Source organism: Amblyomma maculatum, unplaced genomic scaffold (assembly GCF_055883805.1).
Source record: "Amblyomma maculatum isolate TAMU_Amacu unplaced genomic scaffold, ASM5588380v1 scaffold_15, whole genome shotgun sequence".
Taxonomy (NCBI): Eukaryota; Metazoa; Arthropoda; class Arachnida; order Ixodida; family Ixodidae; genus Amblyomma; species Amblyomma maculatum.
Window position 1 is genome coordinate 5,009,908 of NW_028146740.1, and position 17,786 is coordinate 5,027,693.

At 43.8% G+C, this 17,786-nt stretch overlaps 1 protein-coding gene and 1 pseudogene across 1 annotated transcript in view; both read right to left on the bottom strand.

Annotated features, from left to right (window-relative positions):
* PRAS40 (Proline-rich Akt substrate 40 kDa) overlaps window positions 1–17,786 on the bottom strand; it is a 275,365-nt gene that overhangs the window by 244,186 nt on the left and 13,393 nt on the right. The window lies entirely within an intron of this gene.
* LOC146171968 (uncharacterized) lies at window positions 564–2,327 on the bottom strand (annotated as a pseudogene).

Sequence of the window (17,786 nt, forward strand, 5' to 3'; positions counted from 1 at the left end):
TAATTTTAACTTTTGTAGGTATCGGCGGCGTTGGCGCGTTGGTCATGGCGTTGGTCGCGCACTTGTACTCATGGCTTATTTCCATGCCTATTTCAGTCGAAGCGTTTCGCGTACTCATATATCAAATCCTCCTTGCTAATCCAGAGATTAGCAAGGAGGATTTGAGAAATCCGCGCTTGGTTGCTACAATCAAGCGCGGATTTTGGACGATCCGCTCTTGATTGTGACGTACAGTTGCAGACGAAGTTTTTCTCGTGTAGTGCAATTTCTAGCTTCGCTCTGGGCTTTGGGTTCGGCTGTGCATTGTGCGCTTCATTCGACGCAAGGGAATTAGGCTCCCCGTGGGCTGCTTATCTCGTTGTTCTGCTGAAGGTATTCCGCCTTCAAATATAAAGTGACCATATTCCTCAGACCCCAAAGCGGGACAGGGGAAGACGACAGGGGGGGGGGGGGGGGGGGGTGAAATGCAGGGCATCTGGTTTAGACATGCTCTTTTTTATTTATATATACACCCACGAAACGGTTCTCTTCCTTCTTCATTCAGCTTTGCCTAGCCGGCACATCTAATACTTCTGGCTTGAATGAATCTTCCTCAGCAGCTCTTCATTTTTGCAGATGTGTGCGTGGTACTGTTCACACGTCATGTGTACATTTACTTTAAGTAGCAACAATGCTTTAAGCATTGTCACTTGAAGCTGCGTCTTCTCTGCAGACCACAACTTGTTCATAATAGAAAACACTCTCTCCACTGGTGCGTTTGTACTGGGCAAGCACATGCAGTACTCAACAATTGCCCTCATGTTCTCGCAAGGCACACCTTTCGTCTCGAAGTGCTGAAGCACCTCCATCCAACATTCCCCAAGTGGTTTCTTCTGCCTCTTCCATTCATCTAGTTTTTCAGTTGTGACGTAATGTGAAACGTTGCAGGCTTCGTCAAATAAATAATCCTCGTCGAGGTGAGCGTCATTGAACTCTGAAGTTATGAACTGCTGACTCCTCTGCATATCATCCCAAAGTGGTGCTGACTCCAGAGAGGCCCATGAGAAACTGCTAACCTCATCGAATTGTGTGCACCATCGCTCGAGGTATGACGCGCAGGTCTGGTAGAACCTTTTTGCCCTTTCTACTACCGATCTAAACTTTTCCTGATTCCTCAAGTGCTGTTATTCTAGAACGCGCACACTTAATGGCAAAAATGTCTGCTGAAGTCTGCTTCAACTTTGGTCTGCGGTTGTTTCAGAGCTTTATGGACTTCCATGGCAGTCTTGAAACATGGCCGCTTGGCTATGTATTTCCTTCCTCCATGGCTATGTAGAAAGAATAGCCAGAGCTCTCCACAAGGATTTTACAAAAATGTCTTAATTAAAGAGGGGCATTTTTCTGCCGACAAAAAGAACGACTTTAAAGCCCTGAAAAGCTTGAGCACTCTCTCAACAGCTGACATTAATGCCACCTTGTTTTGCTGTATCCCAGAAGCCGCTGGTATTCAACAGACGCGAAGTCACAAAACTCCTTGAATGCTCCACCCACACTGTGTAGATATCACGGCTTCAATGTCAAGCGGCAGACAATCGGCAGCAGTTTGGATGGTGTTGTGCACAATATGTGCTGCACAGCCAATCCCAGTGATCTTTTGAGGTAAAGAATCTCGCATTCTTGAAAACACATTGTTTTTCCCATTCCGCGCGGCACCGCCGAAGTTGCAGTTGGTCGCTAAAAGCAACCAGCTTTGATGCGATGTTGTTGACTTCCAATGCTTTTAGGATGTACTGGCTCACCATGGTCGAGGTCTCACCTTGCAAGGTGTCATCTTCAGCAGCTTCGTTTGCACACCAGCAGCAGAGGGGAAGTAGCGGATCATTATTGGAAATATTTTCAAATCTTTATGGTTCGATGCATCACAAAAAACAGATATTTTCCACGGCAGAATGAGCAAGTACGTTCAAGGAAATCGCTTCGGCTTTCGTGCGTGCGCAGGCAAACCTCTTGTCGAAAAGCTTCTGAAGAAGTTTTGATGTGCAATCCATCAAACGAAAGGTTGTGGGTGATCGTATGATACGCAAATACGCCTTCGGAAGCAGAGAGCTTCAGATCCTTGTCACCGGCACGTTCTTATCTGAATAACTTCGTTAGGGTGCTGAAAGATATACTCTGTTTGTGCTTCTCGGTGCCTATATGTTTTAAAATGTCAGAACATCCACTGTGGGCTATGGAAAAGTCTGCCCCACATTTTTCGCAGCGGACATCGTGCTCCGACTTCGTTTTTTTTTTAAGAACGGAAACTCTTTACCTAGTTCGCTGCTGAACTTGCACTTCCTTTTAGGCATTGCGGTTGGCGCAATAAAGAAGCAACACTTCACCAAAAAACAAACGTAAGCATGCTGCGAACATTCTGGACCTGGCCAACAAAACATCGGAAACAACTCTTTCCTCCATGCAACAAAAAGCCTCTCTGGCTAGATCTTCTAGTACACTGTAGCTGTGCCGTATGGTCCCGAGAAGAGTTGTTCTGGGGACAATATGGCTTGTTCATTCATGACTGCGGTGATTTCGGCTAGTTCGGTACATCAAGGCGAAGCGGGTGTCGCTAGTGTAGCCAAAGCGGGACAAAACGCCGTCCCACAAGTATGCTGGTGGGACAGCAGGACCACACCCGCAAAAGCAGGACATGTCCCACCTAAATCGGGACGTATGGTCACTTTATTCAAATACGCAGTTGGTGCAGTGTTCTGTTCCATAGCTCTAAGGCTGTACGTTATGGCACTGCATTTATTTACCTCCGAATTCCTTTTTGCGGTCAGCTAGGCTACGCGTCCGCAATTAATCAGTGTTTAGTGTATCTGATAGAGACAGGAAATACAGGCTATATGGCCGGTTAATATCACTTAACAGAAAGGAACTGCAGGCAGCAATAGCTGGTGAATATTCGAGGTTGCTTTGGTTGCCTTTGGTACTTATATGAAACTATATATGTATGACCGCGAACTGAGTTTGCATTATGGCTCAGCAGTGTGGCTGATCAATCTAAGTCAGAAAAAACGGTACATAATGCAAACTCCTGTTTTTGGAAGGTGCAGTTGTACTGAGTGTGCCCTGTATCTGAATTAACTCAGCAGTTTTCGTGGAGCCTCCCCGCCCATACTTCTATAGTTTCCATCTTTCAGAGATTTGTTCAAGTCAGTGCAGTGGCATCGTTTTTTGACTTGTTATTATGTGAAAGTTGCGATATGGACAGTATGGTATGTTTTTCATCGAGACACTGGCCCAGTGAAGAAAAAAAATTATGATTTTCAATTGAGGTTTGCAATTGCAAAATTTTTAAATATGCTTTTGGCACAGACTCGAAGCACCACTTTGAATAAATTGAACATTCCAATTAGGCAGTTCAGCTAAGGCTTCCAGTTTTAATGCTTATTTTGCTGGCACTGACCTGAAATGGCAGCTCCAAGCGGGCGACAGGCAAGCATGCATTCATATGACACATAGACCATAGGAACACTATATATACCCGAAGAGTTGACACGATCTTTTCTTTGTTGGGGCCGGCTTAGCCTCACACATTGGACCCTCCTCTTGCATTCAGTGGCAGATCTTCAGGAGTCAGAGTTACTTTGTTTAATCAACTTATGTGGTTATAGAAATTATGCAAACTACACAGAAGTTTAAGTTGTAACATTTTTTTATTGAATGTTCAACGAGCAAATTTCACACAGATATGAGACGCCACTCGGCTAGTACCACGGTGGTACAGAACACTTGCAGAGCGCCATTTTAAACGGAAGCGGGCATCCACTGACGTCATCATGCACGGGTCACGTGAGTGTGACGTATTTCTGTGCGTGGCAGCAGGTGAAACGTGTGTGGTGTCGGCTGCTGCCACGGGCGTGACTCCAGCCTCGGCCTTTCTTTTTTTTTTTTTTGTGCCTTATGATGATACCAGTGCATTTGCAGCATTTTGAGATTTGATAATTAAATTTATATAATTCATAAGCATTACATTTCTTGCCAGATGTTCACATTCTTTGCTCTAAATTTGCATAATCAAATTATCTACCAAAGAAAACGGCTAGTCCTAGCCCTAACAAGCTTTTCATGTAACTGTGAAATGTGAAGGAGTAGTCTTTTCTATGCAAGGTAGAAGTGCCAATAGTTCGCTCAACGAAATTGATTTGGCCGCAGCCACCGGCATCATTAGAGAGTACTATCATGAGCAATATGAGCGAAAACACACGAGCGCGTGGCAGATAGCCTCGAAACCCACTTGGGGCGATACGGTGCGGCCGCTGTGGGAAACAAAGTGGAAAGGGAGCAGTTAACGAAACCGCAGCGCCCTTTCCCTTTTGTTTCCCACAGCGGCCGCACCGTATCGCCCCAAGTGGGTTTCGAGGCTATCTGCCTCGCGCTCGTGTGTTCTTGCTCATATTGCTCATGATAGTACAATAGGCACGATCTTTGAAATTTGTGGCTGGGCAGTCATGAAATTATTTAATCTGCAAATTATTCAGTTCAGCTATCAATGTAATGGCAGTTTAGTTAGAGCATATCCGTGGCCGTATAACGATCCCACTTGTCCTCGGACAGATGTGGTCCAAAATTGAACGCCTTCCAAGACAAGTTAGAGAACAAGCATGCATGGCTTAGGAGGTGATCCAAAAAATACCACTTAAAGGGCTGTTAGTGTTGACCAATGTTACCTAGTTAGTGCTTTTCCCACTAACTTTAATTTGTTTCAATCCTGTTTATCAGGCAAAAATGTTCCATTGCAGGAGGTGGGGTTTTAGTGATTTGTAAGTCCTGTTGGCTTCTTTATGGGTGGTGTTTGGTGGTCCTACAATTAATGTTTAGAACAGTCGCTGTTTCTTAAAATGATATTCATTTCTGAAGGAAAAGTTCGCTGCAAAGAGCGTGGTCACTGCGATGTCAAGGTGGCGAATATTAGTTGTCCATTACGCCTTGAATTGGTTTTTGCGGCATTTCTAATGCAATAGTCTAATCTGCTTTCAAGCTTTTTGTCTGACATTACTAGAACCTGTGAAGTTTGTGCAGAAGTTTAGGAAACGATGGCTGAAGGATGGTCAAGTCTAGGTACTGGAAGTTTCAAATTCAAATTTGTGTAGTTACAGAGTCGCCAGTGCCCGTAATGGAATTAGGTACATGTGAAAAAATTGCTGCCTGTCCAACTGCAATAGATACTTTCATCAGCTGGAACAGCCATGGAAGCTGAGCTTTATTATTGCTTTAGCAATACTGTGCCATGTTTCAGCCCATCACGTCGTCACGGGAAGGGCCACGTTTGACCTTGAGAGACCCAAGTTGGCAGCTCCTGCCAGCCCCCATATAAAGCCCCGCTTTAACCAAGCCGTATGAATGTGCCTTAGTGGCCTATAGGGGTAATGTGAATGCCAGGGTCCTAGCAGGCTGATTCTGACATAACCGTCCCATGTGAAATGAGACACCCAAGTTGGCAGCTCCTGCCAGGACCACGGACACGGACTAAAAAAAAAAGACTAGAGAAGGAGGTACACTACATGCTGAACCATAAGCGCAGCCATGAAGGTATTGCTAACACAATTCAACCCTGTTTAACCAGAGCTAAACCACAGCCAATTTTTTTTAGATGAAGTGAACTAGTACAGGGATGCTTCCAACCAAAATCCCTTCTTCGAGCAGGCCGAATTTGCTTTCTCCATGCTGATGCTGCTCTGGTCATATGTGGTCATATGTTCAGTACCTAAAGATTATGAAATGTAAACAGAGTGACTAGAGACGATGATTCTCATCTTAATTATCCCAGCCGGACTCTGAAGGCGAAGTGTAAACGCTGCTTAAACTGCCAACTGCTCGCAAATCTGCAAAAAATTGCAGAACACCTTATAAAACTACTGAATCAATCGACCACCTTAGAAAGCAAGCTTTTCATTGCTAAAAAAATTAAAGTTCAGTATTTGATCTCTTTAAGACGTGTGGTGCTAGTTAATGATCAGTGTTGCCCTGCTTTCATGACAGGCCTAACTGCCTTAAATGAATAAATTGCATGCTTCCTGAGCAGAATAGTTAGATATCCTAATTGCTACCTAGTCTTTGCTAGTGCATATAGCTACACGAAATGCCGACTTATGTCTTGGAGCCGTGTGACGAATGTAGGCTAGAGATTCAGTCCCGCAAAGTCATACCAACTGCTTGAAAGAGTTTATTGGTCCTATGGGTGGATTGTAGTCTCACTTTTCAAGGTCATATTGATTCAATAAATAAGTGTATCACATCAAAATGGGCATCACCTAAAATTTTTGTTGCGACTTCATGTGCAAGCCAGGCTGAATACTCGTTTTCTGATGCACATTCACAGGGTTCCTGCATTACTTTGCCGAAACATATTCTTGACTAGAAGATAACCATTCTACTGGATCTCCTGTGTAGACAAATACTGAATGTGCAGAAATTACATTTAAGAAAAAGCTTCTTAATTGCAAAGACTATTCATTGGTCAGGTTGTTTCATGAGACTACAGATATCCTAGCCACAAAAAGAACTATCCATGGCAAACTATGAAGACTGTAAATGCCTAGAAGGACGATGCTTCAAAGGGCAGTGCATTACCGTGGTCATTTAATTTATCGAGGGAAATAAAAAGGAAGTTTGTGAGAAGTAATTACTGGAATAAAAATGCAGCTGCTTTGTTTTTTTGTGCTCGTTGCCCAGTCCATTACTTGAAATGGCTTCTACTTTGCTGCATTCAGCTTTCGCACAGCAGGTTATGACAAGTAATTTTTCCTTTAAGTTATGTGCTGTATCCTGTATTTTGTTTCTTTTGAATTCAGTGTCATGTGAAAAGACCTAATGAAGCACTCAACATTTACACTGTTCCAGTATTAATGTTTTGATTGTGTGGCTTCATGCTGGTTTCTTTTTTTTTTATCTTCTTGCAGGTCATTCCCTCAGACATTTGTCAGCAGATGGTCATCTTGGTTTCCCGTGCCTGTTTGAGAGTACCGGTTGGGTTCGGTGACTGTGGAGTCTTTCCACGGGTAACTGTAGCGAGCACAAGTGCAGTAAATAACATATCTTAATGCAGTAGCATCAAAGGCCCTGTTATACAGAAAATCTGGTATTGGCATTGTTAGTTAAAAATCACAGGCATGGCTCTGGCTGGTGGTAGTTGGCCGGTGACATGGTGGTGCACTGATTGGTTGTTGGGTTGTGTGACGTTATGATGCGACATGACACGGCTGAATTGGCAGGTGCTGCCAACTCTCGCTTTTGCCTTTGAGGTCGGAGGAACTAGCTTTCCAAGTTCCTTTGATCCCAAGTTAGGCACGCACATCCCTTGGACCACACCGGCATGCTCGTATGGCCTATTTAAAATGGGGACTTATGTCTACTTCGGGTGATCTGTCAAATGATGGCATACCTTCCAACCCTTCCGGTTTGCACAGTAGACTTTCGATGACACGATCATTGCTTTAAATCTTCCGACAAGTGGTTTCTGCCTGCTTAAGAAGGCTGTGTTGGTTTGGACTCGTGGCGACGTCCTTGTAGGCAGCAGTTTAGGCGGCAGGTAGCAGCGGTGCGCAGCTAAAGGGCGGCCTCTTAGCGCACTTGGCGGGGAAGGGTTATTTCTGCAGCTTTACCCAAACATGATGCCATCTGATTCTCCTATATTGCGCTCGGCCGCGTGTCTCATGTTACTGAGCTGCGCTATGCTCGTCGATGGCATGATAGCTCTTCGTTCGGAACCATCACGACCAACAACAGTTGCGGGCAGGATCGCGTATGAAGGGGCTAATAATGGTTTCACATTAAACTAAAACGGTGCGCCGATGACACTGAAAGAAAACGGCAATGGTGCCTCGCTGATCAGTTTGCGTCGACCAGCTGCAGAGGTGTAGCGAGATCACTCGGTGATGGCGTGCAGAGGTCTCTAGGACTCACCTTTCATGCATGCTGTTGCTGCTTGTGTTTTGATTAGCACTCATTGGACACTTCGTCCTGAACGTGCCGCCTCCCACCCCATCTTAGCGCAAATAAAAAATCTTCCTATTTTTGATCTCGCCAAGTTGGCAGATATGCATGGGATATTTTGCGACTCTGTGCTAATGAGTGTGCATGGGACAATAGGTGCACAAATAAGACTACTGATTAGGCAAGTAGCAGATTGAATGGACTCGAACAAATAAGAGGAGCTGGCAAATGGCAGCCATTAATCATTAATGCTGTCGCGTCATACCTTCAAAGGCCGAGCTGGAGCCCCCCCCACCTTTTTTTTTTTTTTTGTCAGACGAGAGTTGAGATTTGGGGTCACATGAGGCATACATAAGCAGTGATGTAATAGCTGCGTGTTCATTTGCATGATAGCCACCGATCGACTGCTGAAACTGGTGGCTTGCTAGTAGAAATTGAATTATGTGTTATTTGGCAGAAAGTTCTCAATTCCATGCTTATTTTGTAGTGTCATGAATCATTGAAACAAGAAAGAATGATAGCTCGAAGTTTGGTGTCAACACTTGCTTAAATTAAAATTAATAACATGAACGCCTATGCAATAAAACAACCTGTATAATTAAGGCTTTCTAATGTCCGAGCTGAACCTCTTTCATATCTATGGCGCTACAAAATGAAGGAATGTCGGCAGCTGTTACTGCTTTACAATGAACTCACATAATGTGGCTGTGATTGCCGCCCACTGAGCTGTGCTGCATATAGGAGCTTGGTTGGGGAATTCAATTTTAAATTTAAGGTAAAGGTCAATGGCTCCAACCAAGTTCTTGGTTCGTTGGTTGGTTGGAGTCATTGACCTTTGCCTTAAAACTAAAATCTTGACGAATGACACTAGCACTACCTGAAGCCAGAAAAAGTAAAACTAGGTAAAGCATGTTAAACCTGGAAAGCGCATAAAAAACAACGGACAACAGCAAGAGACAGACACACGAAGCGTTCGTGTGTCTGTCTGACCAGGCAGCCTGCAGGATAGCACAGCGACTTATCTGCTTTCTACGTTTTACGCAGCCGCCTCCGGCCAGGTTTACGACGAATTGATCAAAGGCGCCGACGACCAGTGCATCGCCCGTCCAGCCGGGATACTGCTGTACTTCACACATGCGACTACGAGCCCCTCGGATATGCCGCAAGCCGCGCCTGCGCGACTCGTGAAAGGACACTGACACCACGTGACATGGCCCATATATAAAGCCACACCGGCCTGGACGGATCATCACTCCGGAGCAGACCAGGCAGCCTGTAGGATAGCACAGCGACTTATCTGCTTTCTACGTTTTACGCAGCCGCCTCCGGCCAGGTTTACGATGAATTGATCATCGGCGCCGACGACCAGTGCATCGCCCATCCAGCCGGGATACTGCTGTACTTCACACATGCGACTACGAGCCCCTCGGATATGCCGCAAGCCGCGCCTGCGCGACTCGTGAAAGGACACTGACACCACGTGACATGGCCCATATATAAAGCCACACCGGCCTGGACGGATCATCACTCCGGAGCAGACCAGGCAGCCTGCAGGATAGCACAGCGACTTATCTGCTTTCTACGTTTTACGCAGCCGCCTCCGGCCAGGTTTACGATGAATTGATCATCGGCGCCGACGACCAGTGCATCGCCCATCCAGCCGGGATACTGCCGTACTTCACACATGCGACTACGAGCTCCTCGGATATGCCGCAAGCCGCGCCTGCGCGACTCATGAAAGGACACTCACACCACGTGACATGGCCCATATATAAAGCCACACCGGCCTGGACGGATCATCACTCCGGAGCAGACCAGGCAACCTGCAGGATAGCACAGCGACTTATCTGCTTTCTACGTTTTACGCAGGTATGTTGCTTCCCTAGCGATTGAATTTTTAGCTCCTGGTCTGCTCCAAGTGGGGGTGTTTTAAGTGTGTTTGATTTTTGTGCTGGTTTTTAGTGTTACTAGTCATTAGTATTTACTTTGCTAACAAAATGAGCGACAAGCCACCTACGACTATAAAAGAGTTGGCCAAGGCATTCGCAGACTTCGAAGCTCGTTTCGACGGCAAAGAAGAAAGGTTGAAAGAGGCCTTGAAAGAAATAATCGAGACAGAACTGGAAAGTGTGAAACAGTCGGTGCAGTTCATGAACGAAAAGTTTGAAGAATTCAGGACTGAGATGATTACGCTGAAAACAGAACTTGCTTCTGTAAAGGATGAAAATCACGAGCTCAAACAGGAAAATAACCGTCTTGGTAAAGAATTGAAGGAGTTAAGGAGCGAGGTTATTGACCTCCAGCAATACAGTCGAAAGAAAAACATAGAGGTAAAGGGCATTCTGTTAGAACAGGAGGAAGACCTCTTTCAGACCATGGAAACCATTTGCACTTCATTGAAATCAGCTATTCAAGAAACAGACATAGAAGTTATACATCGCGTCCCAACGAAAGACAAAAGCAAGTCAAATATCATTGTGAAGTTTACTTCCCAGAAAGTCCGGGACAGTGTCCTGAGAGCAGCTAAGAAATGCCGGCTAAATACGTCTGTGTTAGGTTTTGATGATCCTGACCCCATCTTCATTAATGAACACCTTTGTCCGGCGAATAAACTGCTCCTCGGAAAAGCTCTTGCAGCAAAACGAGAAAAAAAATGGAAGTATACTTGGGTATCCGACGGCAAAATCCTCATGCGAAAAGCAGACAAAACAAAGGTACTTCATGTGACATGCGTCGAAGATCTGAGCAGAGTTGTCTAAACAGATGGCATACAATATTTCCCAGATAGAGCAAGCCAGACTTGCGCATGATGACTTATCTATCTTAAATTGCAACGTACGAAGCATTCGCAAAAATTCTGACAATCTTCTAGCGTCACAGTTTTCCTTCACATATGACGTGATTGCTATCACAGAGACGTGGTTAAGAGAGGCCGAATCCGTTTTTATTCCAGGCTACAAAATGCTATCACTATCAAGGTCTGGCAGTACACGTGGCGGTGGTGTTGCCCTTTTTGTCAAAACTGCATTACATTATTGTAGCTCCGATATTAAGAAATACAGCAACGAAGCAATTGAAGCTCTTTTCATTAAACTTTAGTGTGGCCCCGTAATTGGCGTGGTTTACCGTCCTCCGAATTCTAAAATACCACAATTCATTTCTGACATGGAAACTATTTTGATGTCATATGCGAGTATAAAAAATCCCATTGTTATCTGTGGCGACTTCAACATTGACCTATTATCAGACAACTGCAGTGACTACGTTTTTCTTCTTCAATCATTCAATTTTAAAAATGTCATCAACTCTGCAACTCGGATAACCAGTGAAACTGCATCCCTCATCGACCATATGTTGTGTAACCTTGATATGAATTTTCGGGCAGATGTGTGTGATGTTTTGATTGCTGATCATTGTCCGACATTTATGTTCTTGCCCCGATCCTGTATGTCACCGTCTAGTCAAAATCATCCAAAGCGATCTTTCCGTATTGATTACACGCGAGTTAGAAATATACTTAAGAGCATTACTTTCAGTACTATATGTAATGATGACGATGTAAATATTGAATTTGAAAATTTTCTCTCGTACATCAAAAATGCAATCGGCCAATCAACACGGGAGTGTGTCAAACGCAACTACAAAGATCCTATATGCCCATGGATAACTCAGGATATACTTGACGTCCTGAAGATTCCTGGTACAATAAATGGAAGAAAAACAAAGTAAATGACTATTACCGAACGCAGTTTAAATATTACAGGAATAAGTCAGTAGCCATGATCAGAAAATCGAGAAAACTGTATTATACCAAACTGGTTAGTCAAAACAAAGGGGACACGAAACAACTATGGAAGATAGTTAGAAATGTAACTGGTATAGATAAACACAAAGAGGTCACCCCCAATAGCATTTCTCTGCAAGTTGCTAATGATTTCAACGAATACTTCACTAACATTAGTAATAGCCTTTCTAGCCAATCCCCACTAACGCTATCTAGTTCATCTGTACCAACAACTGTATGCAAACATTTTCATTTTCGTGCTATTACCACTGAAGACATAAAAGCTGTTGTAAGTAAGATGGCAGTAAACAAAGCAACCAGTCTTGACAGCATTCAATCAAGGGTAGTCAAAGATAACATAGATATCCTCTGCCCTTACCTTTGCCACTTGTTCACTCGTTCCCTAGAAAATAATCGCTATCCTGATACACTGAAAGTTGCTAAAATAGTTCCAATATATAAAGCAGGAGATCGTAACCAGCCAGGTAGTTACAGGCCGATATCTGTACTAAGTGTGATTAATACACTTTTCGAAAAGCAAAACAAGTAAAAACATTTCTTGACAACAATAATATCATTACACCTCAGCAACATGGATTTGCCGAAAATAGGTCAACTTCCACAGCAGTGTTAACTTTATCACAAGCTATTAATTCTGCCCTGCATCAGTACAAAATAGCTGTTGTTGTTTTTTTAGATATTCAAAAGGCATTTGATACGGTATGTCATCCTATATTGTTGCAGAAATTGGAAAGTTACGGTTTTGTCGATAACTCGTCCAAATTTTTTCACAGCTATCTATCTAACCGTAAGCAAAGAGTACTTATTAATGATTTTATATCAGATGTCAACGATGTAACCTGTGGTGTGCCACAGGGTTCTGTTTTGGGTCCCATGTTGTTCTCACTTTATCTCAACGATCTTCCGCAAGTGCTACGCTTTTCTCAAGTACTACTGTACGCAGACGACACCGCTCTTGTGGTTACTGGGGAATCTCTTCAGGCAATTCAGACAATCATAATGAATGAGCTGACAATGCTGTCTTCCTGGTTCCTCAACAATCGCTTAACGCTGAACATTGCCAAAACTAAGTATATAATCTTTCACTCTAGACACAAGACTATTAACAATACATTTACTTACTCTAGGTAACCCGTTAATAGAACCAGTTTCTTCTTTTAAATATTTAGGGGTTATATTTGATTGCCATTTACACTGGAAAGAACAAATTAACAACGTATGCAAAAAATTAGCATTTGGGTGCCACACGCTCATTAAGGCGAGATACTATTTTCCTTACGATATACTACGTTCCCTCTACTTCTCGTTTTTCCATTCACATATCAGTTACTGCTGTGAATCTTGGGGTCAAACATATAAAACATATTTGTCGCCTTTACATCGTCTTCAAAAGCGGGCATTGAATGCAATAACAACTAGTAATTTTGATCAATCCAGCAGCAACATTTTTGATGCCAACAATATACTATCGTACCTAACCTTGCGTAACTACAAAGTTGCGCTTGTGATCAATAATATAATTAGCACTAACTCCCCCCTTCCATTAAGTCTATTTGTCCAGCCTTCGCGTAATACTAGGCAGGCATCTAACTGTAATTTTAACCTTCCCAAATGTAGAAATGTGTATGGTGAACGACTGATGGAGTTCAATGGTGTTAAAATATGGAATGAATTGCCGATCGAGGTAAAAGCCGCCAGAAATTTTAAATTGACATGTAAACTATATTACCAGTCTAATCAAATTCTGCCTGAATTTCTTTCTTAGTGAAATTCCCATATGTAGCCTAGTTCTTGAAACATGCTTTACACTTGTATTTGTTGTTGCGTAGATGCAATAGCGTGTGCGCAATAATTTTTGTGAGTGTATGGTGTAGTTCGCTTGCACTTTATTGTACTTTGTAACCATATTCTTTCTAATTTTTCTTTTCTTCATTGTAGTACTATTATGCTTATCGATTTTATTTGGTACTCATAATTATGTGGGTATTTTATTTTACTTGCTGTTTGCTGTATTCTTGTCTATGTACGCAACTGTAGCAGTAATGTTGCGTTTATATCATTACTGTTCCTTTCAACCATTGATCCTCTATGGCTGAACCTGAGAGTAATATTTGTATTTGGACCGGCCACTAGCCTACTGAGCTATCGGTCCAAACAGTGTTTGTACATTTTATTTGGTTTTGTCAATAAAGTTCCTTGAAAAAAAAAAAAATTCCATCTAAATTTTGCTTTTAGTTGGAAATGAATGTGTGGCTCTTTCTGGCTATGATGATGTTTCGCCAGCAGCAGAAAAAAACAAAACAAAAAAAATTACAAGGGTTCAACACTGCTGAACCAAATATTCAGCGAAAGCATTAGCTGCGGGTGACCGAGCGTTCTTCTCTTTTCCTTCTTCCTCCGCATATAAAGCCCCGCTTTAACCAAGCCGTATGAACGTGCCTATGTGGCCTATGGGGGTAACGTGAATGCCAGGGTCCTAGCAGGCTGATTCTGACATAACCGTCCCATGTGAAACGAGAGACCCAAGTTGGCAGCGCCTGCCGACCGCTTGAGCTGGTAGCCCAGCTCTCACCCTAGTGTCACGTGGGCAAGACGTGGTTACCGGCCGCGCTACGTTGAAGGCTCGAAACCTAGAGTAGTGTTGCTTTCGCAATAAAACTCATAAATTGGATTTGAAAATTTCCTTGACACTCAATTCAAGATTATGCCACCAAACTGATGACTCCACAATCACCATATGAAAGTGAAAGGTGATGTAGCCTAGCCTCAAAGGCGTGCAAATAACTTTTTCTTCTTGTGGCCCACCTAGGCCACTGCTTTGCTAATAAAGGGCCGCAAATGGGCTTTATAGCACGATACAGATTTAAATTTGAAAGTGGGACAGTATGAGGCTCTTTCCACAGTCATTTCATCCCCCCCCCCCTCCCCTCAAAAAAAAAAAAAAGTTGTCCACTATTGTGAGGAACTCTGCACGTGAGGCAGATGCTTGAGCCACTAGGTCATCACTGTGCACCTCAGTTTGCTTACAGGAATGGCCAGCAATGGTGACAACTGTATTTCATATGTAGACATTTTTATAGCTTATAAAACCCTTGTCTAGGAGAATATGCACCCATCAATGTAGGGCTCCGAAACAAAGAACTGCTTATTTATGCTGTTGATTAAACTACTAGACAGTGCTGAGGATCAGAATTCTGAATGGTCCATAAAAAGACCATTGTGTTGTATAGTCCAGAATGAGATCTCATTACTTCAGGACCTTGATCACACCATGCATCAAATTGTGTATTCTGCAGAACAGCGGGTGTTCTCGTTACAGTTGCCATTTTTGTTGGCAAGTAAGTGATGATCTCATCAATACTAATTCCATTATTGAAGTCGTACCTAAGTTTGAAACTGCCACAGTTGAAAAGACAAAAATGCAGACTGCTATTAGGTGTGCAGCATCCCATGAAATATTCCATGAAAAGTATCCTTTTCACCTAGCTGGGTATGTGGGTTGGGCAACTACAGCTAATCCATCTTTAGTAGGAGGTAGTAGGTTTAGTGTGGTTGTGCATCGAGCGACGCCTATGCCAAGAACAAGGAACGTTGGGACAAAGTGTTAAATAGTGCTTCACTACATGATCAGCTTCGGGCTGTCCAGGAGGCCCGCGCGGCGGCGGAGAGCTTCGGGCTCTCTGTGCCGACGTGGGAGCTGCCCTCTACACCTGGCGCCTAGCCGAGTGTCCTCCAGGACCCCTACTGTGGGAAATAAAGTTTAACCAAACCAAACCAATCTTTAGTAGGCAACATTAAGGATGGATACAGTGAGTTTAATTATAATGACAAGCCACAGCCAATACCTACCATGTTAGTGACTTTTGTTTCAAAACTTGTGCTTATATATTAAATATGTGACAGCCGTTTACTACGCTACATACCAGGCTTTGCACGCTGTATCAAGCATACTGAACCTGTGCTTTTTCGATCCTGTAAGTACAGTTTTCATATGGACAGAACCAATGCAACCATAATAGAGTTGAACGTTGAGCTAGTTAGTCACGCATCTCTTGGAAGAAGGCAGCAGAAGGAAGGCTGTGCTGGCTGCGAAGTCGCCTTTTTCAAAGACGTGCACCACCTCTCTTGAGCTACGGACACGGTAGGGATCCTGGCCTGCTATTCTGTCCAAATGGCGTCGCAGAAAATCACTGACTGCTCTCTGCCAGGTATCCCTTTCGGACACGATGGCTCGTAGGGGACATGCAGGCTTGTGCGTCTTGCCTGAAAAGGATTGCCGATTTTATGAAAGCGTCCGACCTTACTGTTCTGGAGGCTGACAAAGAAGGCGGCTTTGTTGTCATGACAAATGGTGTCTTTAAGGAAAAGGCTACCGAAGCGATCGAGAAAAATTTCAGACCTGTCAACTTTCAACCTGCTAAGCAGAAACGTGCTGCACAAAAGCTACTTGCCCGGATGAACCTCAATTCATTGGCCGGTGTTGTCAAGGAGGCCAAGACAGGAAGCCTGGATATTTTCTTTTCAGGCAAGAAAATACTCAGTTCAGTCACTGCTTCACAGTCACTGAACTGAGGCGAGAAAGTCTCGCAGACTTCGCCTTTTTTCTGCAGCTCAAACCTCCGCCTATGATCGGTTGTGAGGAGCATAAGATTGAGATCACTAACAGCGTCGTCAAGTTTTGCTCTATCATGCGCCTCCACTTCTTGGTCAAGAGCAAGAACCTGGCCTGTGAAAACGCGCGAAAAAAAAAGAAAACACCTGAAATTGAGACGCGTGCTTTAAACGCATAGACATGATTTTGGGGTGTGTTACTTCACTGACTCAAAAACACTAATGTGTGCATGTCATTTACTGCACTTTCAAAAGTTCAGCTAGAAGATACCGTTTTGCAATACAAGCTTATGCACTTGTTTTATTTTATTTATTCGCAAGGTCTGCTTACGCCCATGCACACGCATAAATCACAGCTGAGCACTGTGTTAATATATATTCGCGTTGCCTTGTGATGGCGTGGAACATTTAATGCAAAAAAAAAAAATAAGAACGAGGAAGTGACATAACAGTGTTTGGAGTTGCTTGCCTGAAAAATCGGGAACGCAGGAAACACGCTGTACGTAAAAAACAGCCTTAAACTCGGCTCCCCTGCCTTTGTAATATGCTTACATCCCTTCCCTATTCCCGTAAGACAGCTTGTTTGCAATAAACTCATTTGCACTTGGAAAAAAGTGAAGCGAGTCGCTTTCTGTCATGCGTGGCGACGGCCGGAGGAAACGGTCATGAACCGGGCTTTCGCTGGTGGCGCCACTGCGGCGTCATGAAGAAAAGGCACGCGTTACTAGGGTCCCTAGAAATATTGCTAGTCTGTCGTCTGCCGGCCGCGGCGGAGGTATAAATAGGCTGTTGAAGGATTCCGCAGAGCGCAGTATGGTAATAGTAGCCGCGGATCTAAACGATGTCCTAAATGGTGACGCTGCAAGAGTGGTTGAAAGTTTAGCTAAGGGAGTTGACGAGATCAGGGAGATAGCACAGCAGACGCAGATAGTTGTATGCACAGTACCAGAGGTGCTAGGATTGAACGGAAAGATGGAAAAGGACGTGGTGACAGTTAACCAGGACATAAGAAAGTTAACCCTGGAGAAGCGTTTCGAAGTGGTTGAGGTAAACAGGGAAGTACATAAAGCAGGTTTTGGTAGGGCTTTTCAGCGAGATGGCATTCATTTTAACAGAAGGGTCGGAGCAGAGATCGGCTGGCGCTTGGCAGGCAGGGCTGTAGCTTCTTTAGGGGGTCCGCGAGGACTCCGTGCACAGAGGTAGTTAGAAGTGAAGCAGAAGAAAGTGTAATAATGGAGGCTGAGCCCCCAAAAATGACAGAGTAGGTCGAGAAAGAAAAGTACAAAAAAGAAATCTAACACTAGGATCAGCTACATAAACATGCAAGGAGGTAGAAAAAAAGCGAAATGGCTAGAGATAGAACAGCAGTTGAAGGATGACAAAATAGGTGTGTACGCTCTTTGCGAGACTC